The sequence below is a fragment of the Scyliorhinus torazame genome, chromosome 5 (genome assembly GCF_047496885.1).
Source record: "Scyliorhinus torazame isolate Kashiwa2021f chromosome 5, sScyTor2.1, whole genome shotgun sequence".
NCBI lineage: Eukaryota > Metazoa > Chordata > Chondrichthyes > Carcharhiniformes > Scyliorhinidae > Scyliorhinus > Scyliorhinus torazame.
The window spans coordinates 170,925,530-170,945,584 of record NC_092711.1 but is presented as its reverse complement, the minus strand read 5'-3'; the positions used below and the strand labels follow the sequence as shown (position 1 = coordinate 170,945,584).

Below are 20,055 nucleotides of genomic sequence, written 5' to 3'. Positions count from 1 at the left end.
GTCTGTAGTGGGTAAAGTCTTGGAGGGGATTATAAGAGACAAGATTTATAATCATCTAGATAGGAATAATATGATCAGGGATAGTCAGCATGGCTTTGTGAAGGGTAGGTCATGCCTCACAAACCTTATTGAGTTCTTTGAGAAGGTGACTGAACAGGTAGACGAGGGTAGAGCAGTTGATGTGGTGTATATGGATTTCAGCAAAGCGTTTGATAAGGTTCCCCATAGTAGGCTATTGCAAAAAATACGGAGGCTGGGGATTGAGGATGATTTAGAGATGTGGATCAGAAATTGGCTAGCTGAAAGAAGACAGAGGGTGGTGGTTGATGGGAAATGTTCAGAATGGAGTACAGTCACAAGTGGAGTACCACAAGGATCTGTTCTGGGGCCGTTGCTGTTTGTCATTTTTATCAATGACCTAGAGGAAGGCGCAGAAGGGTGGATGAGTAAATTTGCAGACGATACTAAAGTCGGTGGTGTTGTCGATAGTGTGGAAGGATGTAGCAGGTTACAGAGGGATATAGATAAGCTGCATAGCTGGGCTGAGAGGTGGCAAATGGAGTTTAATGTAGAGAAGTGTGAGGTGATTCACTTTGGAAGGAATAACAGGAATGCGGAATATTTGGCTAATGGTAAAGTTCTTGAAAGTGTGGATGAGCAGAGGGATCTAGGTGTCCATGTACATAGATCCCTGAAAGTTGCCACCCAGGTTGATAGGGTTGTGAAGAAGGCCTATGGAGTGTTGGCCTTTATTGGTAGAGGGATTGAGTTCCGGAGTCGGGAGGTCATGTTGCAGCTGTACAGAACTCTGGTACGGCCGCATTTGGAGTATTGGGTACAGTTCTGGTCACCGCATTATAGGAAGGACGTGGAGGCATTGGAGCGGGTGCAGAGGAGATTTACCAGGATGTTGCCTGGTATGGAGGGAAAATCTTATGAGGAAAGGCTGATGGACTTGAGGTTGTTTTCGTTGGAGAGAAGAAGATTAAGAGGAGACTTAATAGAGGCATACAAAATGATCAGGGGGTTGGATAGGGTGGACAGTGAGAGCCTTCTCCCGCGGATGGATATGGCTGGCACGAGGGGACATAACTTTAAACTGAGGGGTAATAGATATAGGACAGAGGTCAGAGGTAGGTTCTTTACGCAAAGAGTAGTGAGGCCGTGGAATGCCCTACCTGCTACAGTAGTGAACTCGCCAACATTGAGGGCATTTAAAAGTTTATTGGATAAACATATGGATGATAATGGCATAGTGTACGTTAGATGGCTTTTGTTTCAGTGCAACATCGTGGGCCGAAGGGACTGTACTGCGCTGTATTGTTCTATGTTCCATGTTCTATAGTGACCCGGGGCCAGGATTGAGCTTGGGTCTCCGGCGCTGTGAGGCATCAGTGCCAACCACTGCGCCACCATACCGCCTATTAAAAAAACGTGCATGAGAACCCCTCAGCTCAGTCCTTTTCCAGTCCATTCTTCTGTACAAAGTAATTTGCCTCGTCCACGGTGTTAAAGGAATGGTCCCTGACTTGTAAGTGATCTAAAGTTTCGCCGGGTACAACAGTCAAATCAAACGTTACTTTTAAGTAGTGCTGTCTTGGCTTTATGAAATTCTGCTCAGCGTTTAGCCAGGTTGGCCCCAATATCCCCCCCCCCCCCCCCCCCCTCCCAGTCGCAGGTCCCCGTGGTCTCAGTCCAGCTTAGGATACGTTCCTTGTCTTGGTACCTGTGGAGTCTGACAATTACAGCCCGCGGTGATTCCCCGGGTCGCGGCTTCCAGCGAAGTGACCTGTGGGCCGGGCACACCTCGCGGGGGGGGGGGGGGGGGGGGGGGGGCGGGGTGGGGAGCGGTTAGTGAAGACCCCTCCCCGAGCATCTTCGAGATGCACTCGGTCAGGCTCTTACCTTCTGTGCCCTCTGGCATCCTGACGATCCGGAGGTTCTGCCGCCGAGACCGGTTCTCCTGGTCGTCAACTCTGGACTTCAGGATGTTTTGGGTTGCCGCCAACATCTTTATTTCGACCTCTAACGAGGTAATTCATTTGTCTTGCTTCCTGATCATCCTCTCCATTCCCCGGATCGTCGCTCCCTGATACCGCTCCACCCTGTCCATTGACCCGTGCAGGGGTCACCGCTACTTCGATAGCCGCCTCCATTGCTGACAACAGCTTTTCTGTGTTGTTCGAGTTCTACCACAATGAACTCTATCAGCGTCTCCGTTGAAGACTGGAATGGAGTCGACGACTCTGCAAGGTCCGCCACTTTCGACTTCGCTACACGAGTCCACTGGCTCCTATGCGAGGGTTTTGTTCTGTTTATTTTTATTCCCTTTGCATCTTGTTTGGTAGCCACCCGACATTCCAAACCGGCCGAGTTATCAATGAGGGTCAGGTTTGTACGATTCGTTTCAGGTTTGGTGCTCATCATCGGGTTAAAAAGGTCCAAGAATGAATTTTCAGACAGGAGCCAACTTTTGTGAGGCTGCTTAGTTTATGGCTGCCCCCCGCGGAGACTGACTCCAGCTATTCTCCACGGAATCACCATTCTTTAGTTTACTGACATTACCAAACCCTAAACACGTGGAACAAACAAGCTGAATGTGTCCCTGCGGCCAAAGTGGGGAGTCACAGGAACAGGGTACAGCAGAGCCAAAGAGAAACCATTTGTCTCCAGAACATTGTGAACTTCATTTTACTCTGGTTGTCTTTAATCATCAAATCATTTTCTGTCTTATTTCAACAATGTTCTGTCTCATTAATAAAATCAATTAAAATATTTGATTTTTCATGATTAGATTGATGCACTTTAGGGAACGTGGGTGAGAGGGGTTGACAGGCTCCTTTTAATAAATTTAGAGTACCCAATTCATTTTTTCCAATTAAGGGACAATTTAGTGTGTCCAATCCACCTACCCTGCACATCTTTGGGTTGTGGGGACGAAATCCACACAAACACGGGGAGAATGTGCAAACTCCACATAGACAATGACCCAGAGCCGTGATCGAACCTGGGACCGCAGCGCCGTGAGGCAGCAGTGCTAACCACTGCACCACCGTGCTGCCCTTTTGACGGGCTCTTTAACAGAAAGTGAGCCTCTCTCAGGTAATTGGCAAAGGAGCCAGAGGGGGAGATGAGATTTTATTTTATTTTTTGACACAGCGAGTTGTTCTGATCTGCCTGAAAACAGATTCAATAGTATCTTTCCAAAGGGTAAATAGTCGAAAGGGAAGAATTTGCAGGGCTGTGGGGAAAGAGCAGAGCAGTTGGATGAATCAGAGAGACCCTTCAAAGAGATAGCAGGGGCACGATGGGCTGAATGGACTCCTCCTGCAGCCTGTGAATCTGAGCCTCCTGTTTTTGTGCAGGTTAAAAGGGACAGATTTCATTGCAGCCTCTTCCCTGTATATGTGTTTAAAGAGATGGTGGTACTAGGGGAGGCAGTGGCATAGTGGTATTGTCGCTGGGCCAGAAACCCAGGGTAATGATCTATGGAACTGCGTTTGAATCCCGTTATTGCAGATGGTGAAATTTGAATTCAATAAAAACCTGGAATTTAAAGTCTAATGATAATCATGAAACCATTGTCGATTGTTATAAAAACCCATCTGGTCCACTGTATTTTACGGAGAGAAATCCGCCATCCTTATCTGGTCTGGCCTACATGTGTCCCCAGACCCATACCAATGTGGTTGACTTTCAACTGCCTCCTCAAGGGCAATTAGGGACGAGCAATAAATGTTGGCCCAGCTAGCGACGCCCACATCCCGAGAACAAATTTTTAAAAAGACATGTTTCTCTTTAACTCTGAGTGACAGATATGACAATTGGAGGCCCATTTCCCAGTCAGTCCTCCAACACCTTCCTGTCTCTCTATTAATGCGACGCTCATGACAGTTTTCAAATTGGGGTGCATGCCCTGTTATTCTCAGCTAAATTCAGCCACAGCTCTGTCTCTTGGCTGTCATTGACACGAGCAATAGAGACAGAAAGGTGCCCGAGGCTCAAATGGGAAGTCAGAACTTGTGGCTCTAAACCAACACTTCAACATTTGTCAGTCAAATCCATGTTATTTATACTGGGGTTTTATTGTTAGATTTAAGAACTGGGTGCAAAGGTTTTAAAGGGAAACTTTCAATTTCTAACTTTGTATTGTCTATAATGTCAGCCGTGGCTTAGTGGGCAGCTCTCTCACCTCCTGCGTGAGAAGGTTGAGGGTTCAAGTCCCAGTCCAGGGACCTGAGGACAAAAATCACATCCAACATTCCTCGTGCCAGCACTGAAGGAGTGCTTGCTGTACTGTCAGCACTGAGGGAGTGCTGCACGTGCCAGCATTGAGGGAATGCTGCACTCTCAGCAGTGAGGGAGTGCTGCACTGTCAGCACTGAGGGAGTGCTGCACTGTCAGCACTGAGGGAGTGCTGCACTGTTGGAGCTGCTGTTTATCTCGATGAGTTTCAAACCCAGGGGCCATAACTGATGTTTAGTTGTTCGTCAAAGTTCCCACAGCCACTATTTTAAAGAGCAGGGGAGTTATCCCCGGTGCCCTGGTCAATATTTACCCCTCAATCAACATCACTAAAACAGATCATCTGCTCATTATCACATTGCTGCTGTATGTGGGATCTTGCTGTGTGTAAATTGGCTGCTGCGTTTCCTACATTACAACAGTGACACTTCAAAAGCACTTAATTGGCTGGAAAGCACTTTGGAACGTTCTGTGGTTGTGAAAGGCGCTATAGAAATGCAAGTTTTTAAATTGAAGATTTAAGTTATCTGATCTTGTTATCTGTAACTCAATTGATTTCAGCCACCCCCAACTTACCATTTAATAAATTCACTTTGGTTCAGACAAGACTTTAAACAATTAAGGCAAAGGCAGAATTCTCTGGATAGTAAATTTAAAAAGAAGTTTATTAAATGAAAAGATTTACTGAACAACTTGAAGACATTGACTTTTACAATGTCATGCAGGTGATCAGTCTGTAGAAGCGTAACCCTCTCTGGCTCCTTCTTTGACAGTAATTCTTATGGAATTCAGCCTCGGGAGTCTGGCTCCTTCTTTGACAGTAATTTCCTTGGAACTCGGCCTCGGGAGTCTTCAGTACTTGGCCAGCAAGGAAGACCTTCAGAACCTCTACTTTTATCCCCAAAGTGACCATTACCTCACGTCAGAGTTGGGCCTGTTGTAACATGACCATTGGTCAATTTGGTCACTAGATTAATTTAATTAGCACTGTTGCCTCACAGAACCAGGAATCAGTGTTCGATTCCAGCCTTGGGTGACTTTCTGTGTGGAGTTTGCATGGTCTCCCCGTGTCTGCATGGGTTTCCTCCGGGTGCTCCAGTTTCCTCCCACTGTTCAAAGATGTGAAGGTTAGGTGGGGTTCTGGTGTTAGGGCGAGTGTGGGCCTCGGTAGGGTTCTCTTTTGGAGGGTTGGTGGAGAATCGATGGGCCGAATGGCCACCTTCTGCACTGTTGGGATTCTATCTATTCTCATTACTGGCACCACCTTCTCATTATCTCAGACAGGAATACAATAGAACTGTTTCATACTATCCCTTTATCTGATTCTATACAATCCCTTATTCATACAGTTTCAAATGTTGAGGCCAGAGTTTGAAGGTTCCAGAGTTTGAAGGTCTCTCTTGCCAGTATCTTCATTGTACATTCTTTACATACACAGCAATTAAGTGTTTACATTTTTACAGTTAATAAAACTCAGTCTTTTACCATAACTACTGATTCTTTATTGATTTGTTCATTGTAACTCAATTAAGGCTCATTACTTATTCAATCACCTGTTCCTGACTGGTAGCTAGGTAATACAGTAATCTTGAATTGATATATTTCGTTAATACAAGATACACTGATTCAAAAAAGGTTTTGTGGAAGATAATAGCTGTTTTCTGACTAACCTTGATCAGATTGCTCAGCGTGTATTATACTTGAGTCAGATTTGGGCAGTGTATGGTGCCCAGTAGCTTTTGAAAATTCTGGAATGATCTCCTTGTTTAAACAATTTCTGCTAGTTCAGCAGTTTCTGGAAACATTTCGGTGAATGCAGTATTATTTTTTAAAATAAAGGCCCTCGCCGAAATTCTCCAGTCGTTACAATGCACTTTTCCCACCAGTTCGCATGCCAGCGGGTTTCCTGGCAGTGTGGAATGGCTACAGTGAGAAATCCCATTGACAAGCGGCGGGAGTATAGAATCCCAACACATGTGAACGGTGTGCCACCGAGAAACCCGCGGCTGGCGGGCTAGAGATTCCCGTCCCCTGTCACATGTTGATAGAGTTTATCATGGCTTCCTTGACCTTGTTACTTCTAATTGTGAATTCAGATGAAAGTGATTGATTTTTAAAACTAAATATTATTACTGAGGCATAGCTACAATTTCTGACATTACAACAGTGACTACATTTCAAAAGTACTTCTTTGGCTGTAAAACACTTTAGGAGATCCTGTGGTCAGGAAAGGTGCTGTAAAAATGTAATTTATTTTTAGAAATAGCCTCCAAGCTTGGATATATCACACTCCGTTGGCTCACAAAGATCATTAATAAAGAGCGAGTCTTAATTTTATGTAACAACTATGTCTTTCACTCCATTTCGAATACCTTGTGAGAATTCCAACACATATTGTGACATTATTTGTTTTAAAACAGAATGAGTTGTTGTGATTTGGGATTCACTGCCTGACAAAAGTGCAATAAGTAAATTCAACTGGAACTTTCAAAAGGCAACTGGACAGATTCTGTAGGCAATGAAACTTGCCGGGCGGTGGGACTAATTAGATCGATCATTCAAACAGCCAGCATGTGAATGATGGACAGAATGGCCTCTCTGAACCTCGTTTCAATTTGAATAAAGTGGGAAATACCTAGAACCCACTTCCTATGAGGGAGGTAGAAGCAGAGATGATGGAATGTTTCCCAAAGGAAATCGGATGGGCACTTGAGGAAAATAAGCCGACAGGGATACAGGGATAGAACGGGCTGTAGCCTGCCTATCTTTCTCTCTGATAATCTCTGATGCCTCTCAGTTTCGGGGCAAGTAATTCGGGAAGCTAATAGAATGTTATTGTTTATTGTGAGGGGAATTGAATACAAAAGTAGGGAGGTTATGCTTCAGTTATACAGGACATTGGTGGGACCACATCATTGCTCTTATTTAAGGAATGATGTAAATATGTTGGAAGCAGTTCAGAGAAATTTTACTGGAATCATACCTGGAATTGGAGGCTGGTCTATGAGGAATGATTGGACAGGCTGGGGGGGAGGAGGGGGCCTTGACGGGGTGGATGTGGAAAGGATGTTTCCTCTTGTGGGTGAATCTGGAAATTGGAGTCACTTTAAAAGTAATAACTTGCCCATTTAAGGCAGAGGAAAACTTTTTTCTCTCAAGGGGTTGCGAGTCTTTGGAACTCTCTTCCTCAAAGGGGAGTGGAAGCAGAGATTTTTGAAGGCGGAGCTGATAGATTCTTGCCAAGCAAGGGGGTGAAAGGCTTTTGGGGGGTCAGTGGGAATGTGGAGTTGAGGTTACAATCAGATCAGCCGTGAACCTATTGAATGGTGGAGCAGGCTCGAGGGAACGAGTGGCCCACTCCTGCTCCTAATTCATATGCTATCACATCCTTTATAATAGATTGTAGCATTTTCCCTCTTACTGATGTCAGGCTAATGGGTCTGTGGTTCCCCGTTTTCTCTCTCCCTCCTTAAATAGTGGGTTACATTTACCACTTTCCAATCTGCAGGAACCATTCCAGAATCTATAGAATTTTGAAAGATAATCACCAATGTATCCACTATCTATACAGCTGCCTCTTTCAACACTCTCGGATGTGGAGCATCAGCTTTTGGGGATTTATTAACTTTCATCCACATTAATTTCTCCAGTGCTACTTTTTCACTAATACTAACCTCTTGCAGTTCCTCGTGCTCACTAGTCTCTTGGTTCTCTCGTGTTTTGGGGACAATTTCTGCATCTTCCTCTGTGAAGACAGACACACATTGTTTAGTTTCTCTGCCATTTCCTTATTCCCCATTATAAACTCTCCTGTCTCTGTCTGGAATGAACCCACATTGGTCTTTGCAAATCTTTTCCTTTTCACATTCCTATAGGAGCGTTCCCAGTCAGTTTGTATGTTTCTCCCCAGTTTTCTCTCATATTCTATTTTCTCTTTATCAGTTTCATTTTTTAAATATTAATTTAGAGTACCCAATTCATTTTTTCCAATTAAGGGACAATTTAGCGTGGCCAATCTTCCTAACCTGCGCATCTTTTGGGTTGTGGGGCGAAACCTACGCAAACATGGAGAACGTGCAAACTCCACATGGACAGTGACCCAGAGCCGGGATTAAACCTGGGACCTCGGCACCATGAGGCAGCAGTGCTAACCACTGTGCCACCGTGCTGCCCCTTTATCAGTTTCTTGATCCTCTTTTGCTGAATTCAAAAACAGGTTTCCAATCCTCAGGCTCGCTACTATTTTTGCCACTTTATGAGCTTCTTCCTTTGATCTAATGGAATCTTTAACTTTCGTTGTTAGCCACGCTTGAATCACTTTTCTTGTTGGAGTTTTGTTCCTTAAAGGAATCTATATTTGTTCAATATATATGAAATAAAAGTCACCAATGCCCCCAAAGGACCAGAGGCTGCTCCCCCCTTTCAGAGAGAGTGAGCTGACTGGTGGTGATTTAACCGGAGGGTCACCACACCTCAGATGTGGGACAATGTTCATGGACAACCTCAGCTGGTACAGGTGTTGAAGCCATGCTGTTGGTGTCACTCCACATCACAAACCAGCCATCCAGCCAACTGAGCTAACGGGCCCTTGTAAATATGTAATAATTCCTTAAATATTAGCCGTTGCCTGTCTCACATTACTTCTAAATGTAGTTTCCCAGCCCACCTCGGACAACTTGCCTTCATATACAGATAGTTTTCTTCTGTGAAAAGCACCCAAATAAACTAAACAAAAGAGCGATATAACCACCACAGCCCATCTGCATGGTAACATGGCATGATTTAATGGATTACAACCAGAAATGGGAACAGCGTTAATAGACTCGAACAGTTTGATATTAAGAAGGAGGATGTGCTGGAAATTTTGAAAAGCATCAGGATAGATATGTCCCTTGGGCCTGACGGGATATACCCAAGGTTACGACGGGAAGCGAGGGAGGAGATTTCTGCGCCATTGGCGATGATCTTTGCGTCCTCACTCTCCACTGGAGTAGTACCGGATGATTGGAGGGAGGTGAATGTTGTTCCCCTGTTCAAGAAAGGGAATAGGGAAATCCCTGGGAATTACAGACCAACCAGTCTTACGTCTGTGGTGAGCAAAATATTGGAAAGGATTCTGAGAGATAGGATTTGTGATTATTTAGAAAAACATAGTTTGAGTAAAGATAGTAAGCATGGCTTTGTGAGGGGCAGGTCATGCCTCACAAGCCTCATTGAATTCTTTGAGGATGTGACGAGACACATTGATGAAGGTCGGGCAGTGGATGTGGTGTGTATGGATTTCAGTAAGACATTTGATAAGGTTCCCCATGGTAGGCTCATTCAGAAAGTTAGGGGGCATGGGATACAGGGAAATTTGGCTGGCTGAAAGAAGACAGCGAGGGCTAGTGGATGGAAAGTATTCTGCCTGGAGGTCGGTGATCAGTGGTGTCCCACAGGGATCTGTTCTGGGACCTCTGCTCTTTGTGGTTTTTATAAATGACTGCTTTGAGGAAGTGGAAGGGTGGGTGAGTAAGTTTGCCGATGACATGAAAATTTGTGGAGTTGTAGATAGTGTTGAGGGCTGTTGCAGGTTACAACAGGACATTGACAGGATGCAGAGCTGGTATGAGAAGTGGCAGATGGAGTTTAACTTAGATAAATGTGAAGAGATTCATTCTGGAAGGTCAAATTTGAATGCTGAATACAGGGTTAAAGGCAGGATTCTTGGAAGCGTGGAGGAACAGAGGGATATTGGAGTCCACGTACATAGATCCTTCAAAGTTGCAGGTCGATAGGGTTGTTAAGAAGGAGTATGGTGTGTTGGCTTTCATTAACAGGGGGATTGAGTTCAGAACCGCAAGGTTTTGCTGCAGCTTTTAAAACCCTGGTTCGACCACACTTGGAATATTGTGTCCAGTTCTGGTCGCCTCATTTAGGAAGGATGTGGATGCTTTGGAGAGGGTGCAGAGGAGATTTACCAGGATGCTGCCTGGACTGGAGGGCATGTCTTATGAAGAAAGATTGAGGGAGCTAGGGCTTTTCTCACTGGAGTGAAGAAGGAAGAGAGGTGACTTGATAGAGGTGTACAAGGTGATGAGAAGCATGGATAGAGTGGATAGCCAGAGACTTTCCCCAGGGCAGTAATGGCTGTCACGAGGGACATAATTTTAAGGTGATTGGAGGAAGGTATAGGGGAGATGTCAGAGGTAGATTCTTTACACAGAGAGTGGTGGGTGCGTGGAATGCACTGCCAGCAGAGGTGGTGGAGTCAGAGTCATTAGGGACATTTAAGCGACTCTTGGGCAGGCACATGGACAGCAGTAAATTGAAGCGGTGTAGGTTAGGTTGATGGTCAGCACAACTGAAGGGCCTGTACTGTGCTGTACTGTTCTATGTTCTAAACATATTTTAACTTCCAAAAACCCTTTCACTCTGTGGTCCTTGTGCAATTGAAAGCCAGGTATTCACAACAAGTTTTGAATATCATCAGCCCACTGGAGGCAAAGTCATGAAACTAGAAACCAGCAGAAAGAAACTCTCCGATTACACCCATTGAACAACTGTCAAAATGAACAAAATGCAGTCTCGACGTAATTGAAACAGCAACTATAACAGCAGAATCCATCACTGTATTCAATTGTGAACTTGTTGGTGTCTCAGCAGGTGTGATGAAACACAAAATCCCTTCCCACATTGAGAGCAGGTGAACGGCCTCTCCCCAGTGTGAACTCGCTGGTGTGTCTGCAGGTTGGATAATTGAATGAATCCCTTCCCACACTGAGAACAGGTGAATGGCTTCTCCCCAGTGTGAACTCGCTGATGTCTCTGCAGACTGGATAAAACAGTGAATCCCATCCCACACGGAGAGCAGGTGAATGGCCTCTCTCCAGTATGAACTCGCTGGTGTGTCTTCAGGTTGGATGCGCAACTGTATCCATTCCCACATTGAGGGCAGATGAATGGCTTCTCCCCAGTGTGAACTCGCTGGTGTGTCTTCAGGTTGGATGAACAACTGAATCCCTTCCCACACTGAGAGCAGCTGAACGGCCTCTCCCCAGTGTGAATGCGTCGATGAGCTTCCAGCGCAGATGGGGCTCCATATCCCTTCCCACAATCCTCACATTTCCATGGTCTTTCCATATTTTTATTCTCCTTGTATCTCTCGAGGTTGGACAATCAGCTGAAGCCTTGACCCACAGAACACACATGTATGGTGTCTCCCTGCTGTGAATGGTGTGATATTCTTTCAGACTGTGTAACTGGTTTAAGATAATTACATAGCCAGTGGATTGCAACACTTGTGTGTGTGTGTCTCGATGCTTTTCCAGTCACACTGGTGTGTAAAATCTTTTGGAGACGACAGATCGGGCAAACATTGCTCCTTCTAGATTCAGAGGCTGATGACATTCAGGTCCTAAGGAATCAAGAGACTCTCTCAGATCGAGATGTGAGGTTTGAGGTTTCTGCATGTAATTCCTCCTCTTCTAATATCCTGTGAAAACAATTTACAAAAGACATCACTGTCAGTAGAGAAAAACAATTCAGAACAGACATTTCTAGTTCCTAATGAACATTCTTTCCTCTCTCGTTTCCAAAAGCTTTAAATCTCTGCCCCACACACTCTCCCTCCATTCTCACTCTGCTGTATCTAATATTCACCCCCCACCCCCAACTCTCCTAAAGGTGCTGATTCAGGATGATAGACAGAGTCATGATCACCGCTTCCTGTCCAGAACACGTATCATAAGAAACAGGAGCTACAGTCAACAATTTAACCTGCTCAACCATTTAATTAAATCATTGGCCGATCTACCTCAGCACCATTTTCCCACACTATCCCCCATATCCCTCGATATCTTCACTATCTAGAAACCTATCAATCTCTGTCTTGAAAATACTTGATGACTGAGCTCCAAGGTCTCTGGGGTAGAGAATTCCAAAGCTTCACTACATCCTCGAGTGAAGAAATCCATCCTCATCTCAGCTTTCTCTCCATTTTCCTGCCAGTCCCCATAACCCTCGACTCCCTCGTCAATCAGAAATCTGTCCAAGACTTCCGGTTGCGGCAGGGATGAGCTAGCCGCACGTTTCGGCGGCTCCAGCTCCGACGGAACTTTGGGCTCTTTTAAGAGCCCCAACGGGGACTTTGACGGCCGAAAATCCCGGTGCGAGGCGCGAGGGAAGGGAGTCCCCCCCGAACGATGGAGGGAAAAACCGGCGGCGGCGGCTGCAGCCCGAAGAATCTGCAACCAGAAGGTCAGAGGGAGTGGAACAAAATGGCGGCGGAGAAACCACAGGTGACATGGGGGCCTGAGCAGGACGAGGTGGTGAGACGGTGCGTGGATCTGCTGAAGAAGGAGGTAATGACCCAGTTGTTACAGGCAATTGAGGGGCTTAAGGAGACTTTAAAGACCCAGGAGACTGAACTTCACGTGGTGGAGCAGAAGATGTCAGGTATTGAGGACGAGGTCCTGGGCCTGGCGGTCAAGACTCAGACGCACGAGGCACTTCATAAAAAGTGTGCTGACAGGATTGAGGCCCTTGAAAATGGAGCGCGAAGGAAGAACCTTAGGATACTAGGTCTCCCGGAGGGTGTGGAAGGAGTGGACTGTGGAGCGTACGCAAGTAAGATGCTGAGCTCACTGATGGGTGCTGAGGCCCCTGCGGGCCCCATGGAGGTGGAGTGGGCAAATCGGATCCCGGCCAGAAGACCAAAAGCGGGAGAACCACCGAGGGCGATAATCGTGCGATTCTACCGCCTTAAGGACAGAGAAGAGGTCCTGAGATGGGCTAAAAAGGTGCGGAGTAGCAGATGGGAGAATGCGGTGGTAAGGATCTACCAGGATTGGAGTGCGGAGGTGGCGAGAAGGAGGGCGAGCTTCAACCGATCCAAAGAGGTTTTGCACAAAAGGAAGGTGAAGTTTGGGATGCTGCAGCCGGCAAGACTATGGGTCACGCATCAGGAGAGACACTATTATTTCGAGACGGCGGAGGAAGCATGGTCCTTCATCAATGAAGAGAAACTGGACCGGAACTGAGGGACTGATGCTGCAGGGAACTGTTATTGTTGTTATTATTGTTTTTGTTAATGGGATGGTGAAAGTTAATCGAGAAGTAAACAGGGAAGTGGGGGGACACTGGGGAAATGTGGGCGCCGGTGAGGGGGGAGAGGCGGGACATAGTCGGAGAATGGGGAAGGAGAGGGGGAGGGGAAAGGGAGCTGCGCCATAAGAGGCGGGTCAGGTAAAGGGATGTTCCCGCGCCAGAAAGAATAAGGCGGGAAAACAGGTGCAAGGCGGATGGGAGTTCCCTCACACCGGGTGGGTCGAGGAGCGAGCAGGAGTAGCCGGGGTCAGTTGAAGTCAGCTGACTTGCGGAAGTGATATGGGGGGAGCAATCAAGCTAGATAGGGATCTATCGGGGGGGGGGGGGTGAGGGGACAACTGGGTTGCTGCTGCGGAAATCCAAAAGGAAATGGCTAAAGAGAGGGTGGTCGGGGGCGGATTGCGACGCTGGGGGAGCGAGCGGGAGCACGGAGGCGGGATATGGGACTGGCCTAGAGAAGGTAATGGCTAGTCGACACGGGAGGGGGGCAGGTAGCCCCCCAGTGAGGCTGATCACGTGGAACGTGAGGGGCCTGAATGGACCGATAAAAAGGGCCCGAGCGCTCGCGCATTTGAAAGGACTAAGGGCAGACGTGGTTATGCTCCAAGAGACGCACCTAAAGGTGGCGGACCAAGTTCGGCTAAGGAAAGGATGGGTGGGACAGGTGTTCCACTCAGGACTGGACGCAAAGAACAGAGGGGTGGCCATTTTGGTGGGGAAACGGGTAGCATTTGAAGCAAAGAACATCGTAGCAGATAGTGGAGGTAGATATGTAATGGTGAGTGGTAGGCTGGAGGGAATGGAGGTCGTGTTGGTTAATGTGTATGCCCCAAATTGGGATGATGCGGGGTTCATGAGATGGATGCTGGGGCGTATTCCGGACCTGGAGGCAGGAAATTTGATTTTAGGAGGGGATTTCAATACGGTGCTGGACCCGGGGCTAGATAGATCCAGCTCAAGGACTGGAAGAAGGCCGGCAGCGGCCAAGGTACTTAAGGGGTTTATGGACCAAATGGGGGGAGTGGATCCATGGCGATTTCTTAGACCCAGGGCTAGGGAGTATTCCTTCTTCTCCCACGTCCATAAAGTGTACTCCCGGATAGATTTTTTTGTTTTAGGAAGGTCGTTGATCTCTAGGGTGGAAGAAGCTGAATACTCAGCCATAGCGGTTTCGGATCATGCCCCACATTGGGTGGACCTGGAATAGGAGAGGACAGGGAGCAGAGAACACTCTGGCGATTAGATGTGGGACTGATGGCGGATGAGGGAGTGTGTGCAAGAGTGAGGGGGTGTATCGAGAGATACCTGGAGGTCAATTACGACCGCGAGGTCCCTGTGGGAGTGGTCTGGGAAGCACTAAAAGCGGTGGTCAGAGGAGAGCTGATTTCTATTGGGGCCCACAAAAGGAAAACAGAGGCCAAGGAAAGGGATAGATTACTGGGGGAGATTTTAAGGGTGGACAGGGAATTTGCAGAGACCCCGGATGGAGGAGCTGTACAGGGAGAGGAGACGACTCCAGACCGAGTTTGACCTTCTGACCACCAGAAAGGCGGAGGTACTGTGGAGGAAGGCACAGGGGAGGAGGTATGAATATGGGGAAAAGGCTAGTCGCCTGTTGGAGCACCAACTGCGAAAGAGGGCAGCAGCGAGGGAGATAGGAGGAATTAGGGATGAAAGGGGAGGCACTGTGCGAAGGGCAGGAAAGATAAATGAGGTGCTTAAGACCTTTTATGAAGAACTGTATAGGTCTCAGCCCCCAGAGGGAGAGGAGGGGATGCGGCAGTTCCTGGACCAGTTGAGGTTCCCGAAAGTGGAGGAGCAGGCGGTGGCAGGCCTGGGGGCGCCGATTGAGGTGGACGAGGTTATTAAGGGACTGGGAAGCATGCAAGCAGGGAAGGCCCCGGGGCCGGACGGGTTCCCGGTGGAATTCTACAGAAAATATGTGGACCTGTTGGCCCCGTTGTTGGCGAGGACGTTCAATGAGGCCAGGGAAGGGGGGACACTACCCCCGACAATGTCGGAGGCGACGATATCGCTAATTTTGAAGAGGGACAAAGATCCGATGCAGTGTGGGTCCTATAGACCTATTTCACTATTGAACGTGGACGCCAAACTGCTAGCAAAGGTGCTGGCATCGAGGATAGAGGACTGTGTCCCAGGGGTGGTGCACGAAGACCAGACAGGGTTCGTAAAAGGGAGACAATTGAATGTTAACGTGCGACGGCTATTAGGGGTGATAATGATGCCCTCAGTGGAGGGGGAGGCAGAGATAGTGGCGGCAATGGACGCAGAGAAGGCATTTGATAGGGTGGAGTGGGAGTATTTATGGGAAGTGTTGAGGAGGTTTGGGTTTGGGAACGGATTTATTCGCTGGGTTAGACTACTTTATGGGGGGCACCAACGGCAAGCGTAGTTACAGGTCGACATAGATCGGAGTATTTCCGATTATATAGGGGAACAAGACAGGGATGCCCGCTGTCTCCATTGTTGTTTGCGCTGGCAATTGAACCTCTGGCCATGGCGCTGAGAGACTCCAGGAAATGGAGAGGGGTGACTAGAGGGGGAGAAGAACACCGAGTCTCGTTATACGCGGATGACCTATTGCTATACGTGTCGGACCCAGCGGGGGGGATGATAGTTGTTATGCGAATCTTGAGGAGGTTCGGGGAATTTTCGGGGTATAGATTAAACATGGGGAAGAGTGAATTATATGTGATACATCCAGGGGACCAGAGTAGAGAGATAGAAGGCTTACCGCTCAGGAAAGTGGAAAGAAACTTCCGATACTTGGGGATTCAGATCGTTAGGAGCTGGGGAACCTTGCACAGACTTAATCTGACACGGCTGGTAGAACAAATGGAGGAGGGCTTTAAGAGGTGGGACATGCAGCCTTTATCGCTGGCGGGCAGGGTGCAAGCAATTAAGATGATGGTCCTCCCGAGGTTCTTATTTGTATTTCAATGTCTCCCTATTTTAATCACCAGGACCTTTTTTAATAAAATAGATAGGAGCATTACGAGCTTTGTGTGGGCAGGAAAAGTTCCGAGAGTAAGGAGGAGGTTCCTTCAGCGCAGTAGGGACAGAGGAGGACTGGCACTACCGAACTTGAGAGAGTATTATTGGGCCGCCAATGTGGCAATGATACGTAGATGGATGATGGAGGGTGAGGGAGCGGCGTGGAAAAGGCTGGAGAGAAGGTCCTGTAAAGGGACGAGTCTAGAGGCGCTGGTGACGGCGCCGCTACCGTTCTCACCGAAAAAGTACACCACGAACCCGGTGGTGGCGGCAACACTGAACATATGGGGACAGTGGAGGTGACAGAGAGGGGTGCGGAGAGCCCTGGTGGGGTCCCCTATCAGGAACAACCATAGGTTCGCCCCAGGAAGAATGGATGGAGGATTTCAGAGCTGGTACCAGTTGGGAATTAGGAAGGTGGGAGATTTATTCATAGATGGGACTTTTGCGAGTTTGGGAACACTGGAGGAAAAGTATAAGTTACCCCGGGGGAATTTCTTGAGATATATGCAGGTGAGGGCGTTTACTGGACAACAGGTGAGGGAATTTCCGCGGCTCCCGACACAGGGGATACAGGACAGGGTGCTTTCAGGGGTGTGGGTCGGAGAGGGCAAGGTGTCAGAGATCTATAGAGAGATTTGGGAAGAGGGGAGGAGTCGGTGCACGAACTAAAAAGAAAGTGGGAAGAAGAATTAGGGGAGGAGATAGAGGAGGGTATGTGGGCTGATGCCCTAAGCAGGGTAAATTCTTCTTCCTCATGCGCCAGGCTTAGCCTGATTCAATTTAAGGTGCTACATAGAGCACACATAACGGGGGCAAGATTGAGCAGGTTCTTTGGAGTGGAGGACAAATGTGGGAGGTGTGGCGGGAGCCCAGCAAACCACGCACATATGTTTTGGGCGTGCCCGGCACTGGAAGGGTATTGGAAGGGAGTGACGTGAATGAGTTCGCAGGTGGTGAAGGCCCGGGTCAAACCAGGCTGGGGGTTAGCTCTATTTGGAGTTGCGGAAGAGCCGGGAGTGCAGGAGGCGAAAGAGGCCGATGTCGTGGCCTTTGCGTCCCTCGTAGCCTGGCGCAGGATCCTACTCATGTGGAAGGAGGCGAAACCCCCCGGACTGGAGGCCTGGGTAAACGATATGGCGGGGTTTATTAAACTGGAGCAGATAAAGTTTGCCCTGAGAGGATCGGCTCAAGGGTTCACCAGGCGGTGGCAGCCATTCCTCGACTACCTAGGGGAACGTTAGAGGGAAGACAGATGACCAGCAGCAGCAACCCAGGGGGGAGTGGGGGGGGGGGGAGGGGGGGAGGAGGCTTAGTTGAGTATAGGTAATAGAGTATGAGGTTTTGTTACTTGTATGTTATTATTATTATTATTGTTAAAAAGTTTTAAAAATTCTGTTTTGTTATTGTTATCGTTTCGCTTGTTTTGTAAGCGGGAAAAATGTTGCTCAGGGAAAAAATTTCAATAAATTATATATTTTTTTAAAAAGAAATCTGTCCAACACATCCGTGAATATATTCAATGACTCATCCCCCCCCCCCCCCCCCCCCCCACCCACTGGTCCTTGTGGAAGAGAACTGCAGAGGCTAGCACGCCTCTGAGGGACGAGATAACTGGAAATATAAAACGTAGCTACAGTAAATATTCATAGAATTTACAGTGCAGAAGGAGGCCATTCGGCCATCGAGTCTGCACTGGCCTTGGAAAGAGCACCCTACTTAAGCCCACATCTCCACCCTATCCCCATAACCCAGTAACCCCATCTAACCCTTTTGGACACTAAGGACAATTTAGCATGGCCAATCAACCTAACCTGCACACCTTTGGACTGTGGAAGGAAACCGGTGCACCCGGAAGAAACCCCACAGACACAGGGAGAACGTGCAGACTCCGCACAGACAATGACTCAAGCCTGGAATCAAACCTGGGACCCTGGAGCTGTGAAGCAACAGTGCTAGCCATTGTGCTCCCGTGTCGCCCAGATATCAGAATCTGCCCTTTTCTTTTTTTTAAATAAACTTAGAGTACCCAACTCATTTTTGCCAATTAAGAGGGAATTTAGCATGGCAAATCCACCTATCCTGCACATCTTTGTATTGTGGGGGCGAAACCCACGCAAACACAGGGAGAATGTACAAACTCCACACGGACAGTGACCCAGAGTCGGGATCGAACTTGGGACCTCGGCACGTGCAATAGCAGTGCCAACCACTGCGCCACATTCTATCCCAGAATGTGCCTTTTCATAGAACCATAGAATTCACAGTGCAGGAGGTCATTCGGCCATCGAGTCTGCACGGGCCCTTGGAAAGAGAATCCTACCTAAGCCCACACCTCCACCCTATCCCCTTAACCCAGTAACCCCAACCTTACCTTGTTTTTGGACACTAGGGGCAATTCAGCATGGCCAATCCACCTAACCTGCACATCGTTGGACTGTGGGAGGAAACCTGAGCACCGGGAGGAAACCCACGCAGACACGGGGAGAACGCGCAGAGTCCGCACAGACAGTGACCCAAGCCGGGAATCGAACCTGGAACCTGGAGCTGTGAAGCAACTGTGCTAACCACTGTGCTACTGCGCCACCCTATTACACAGCAGGAAATAATAATAAATGCTCTTTATGACAGAACCATAAATAATGTATCTAAGCTGTAGCAGAGAACAACACCAGACAAATCTCTGTCCGACATTAATTTACTCTTGCCTTAAGTGTCAGCCATCGCCTGGGGAAACCAGCCTTTAATTGTGAACATTGGGAAAGAGACAATCCTTTTAGCCAGACAAATAAATGTGTCAAGCTGAGGGAGCAAAGGATGTCAATGTCGTTAAGAGAGAGAGAGAGACCTGGGCCAATCTTTCCAGATGTGGAGATGCCGGCACTGGATTGGGGTGGGTACAGTAAGAAGTCTTACAAAACCAGGTTAAAGTCCAACAGGTTTATTTGAAATCAGAAGGTTTCAGAGCATTGCTCATTCATCAGGTGAAGTAGAGACAGGTTCACAAACACAGCATGTACAGGCAAAGACACAATTGCAAGATAATTACAGATTGGAATGTGAAGAATGGTTGGAATGTGAGTCTTTACAGGTAAACAAGTCTTTACAGGAACAACCAGTGTGAGTGGAGTGAGTGATAATCACACTCACACTGCAGTCTACGTGGATTCACTTCCTTTCCCTTCAGTTGCTGCAAGTCACCAATGAGAAAAGAAATGGAAACGGGGAAAAGAAAGCGTTTTACTCACAGATGTTGGAGACAGGAGGAAGTTTCAATCTGAGTGAAGCTCAATTTTCATTCACACAAAGCTCAGAGGGTGGTCTCTCCCCGTGCATGCGCAGATTATCTCTCCCTTAGACATGCGCAGTCCCGGTTCTTGGGGGAGGGCGGGGAGACCATCGGGCGGCTTCTCGCTCTGGCCGGAGCCGTCAGCCAGTTGCGTGGAAATCTTGTCCAACGGGGGAGGGGGAACAAAGAGTGGGGGCGGGGCTCCCGTATCCGCGCGCCAGGCCTGCGCACTGAAACCCGGAAACGATGCCAGTAGAGTGATTCCTATTGGCTGGTTCATGCATGACTCTCTTGTGACGTCACAATACGGAAATTGAACGAAAACCACCTTCTCTGGGCAACATCTGGGAGGAAATCAATGTTTCCTCCTTTCCATTTCTTATCTCTCGGGCGGGGGGCGGGGCATTGGTGACTTGCAG

General features: G+C 47.9%; 1 long non-coding RNA gene across 1 annotated transcript; it reads right to left on the bottom strand.

The window, feature by feature from the left end:
• Positions 1 to 4,889: 4,889 nt before the first annotated feature.
• LOC140420641 (uncharacterized) lies at positions 4,890 to 19,801 on the bottom strand. Its single transcript, XR_011946489.1, has 2 exons — positions 19,596 to 19,801; positions 4,890 to 11,719 (listed from the first exon to the last, which is right to left on the bottom strand). It is a non-coding gene; the product is annotated as an uncharacterized lncRNA (long non-coding RNA).
• Between the last annotated feature and the right edge of the window lie 254 nt (positions 19,802 to 20,055).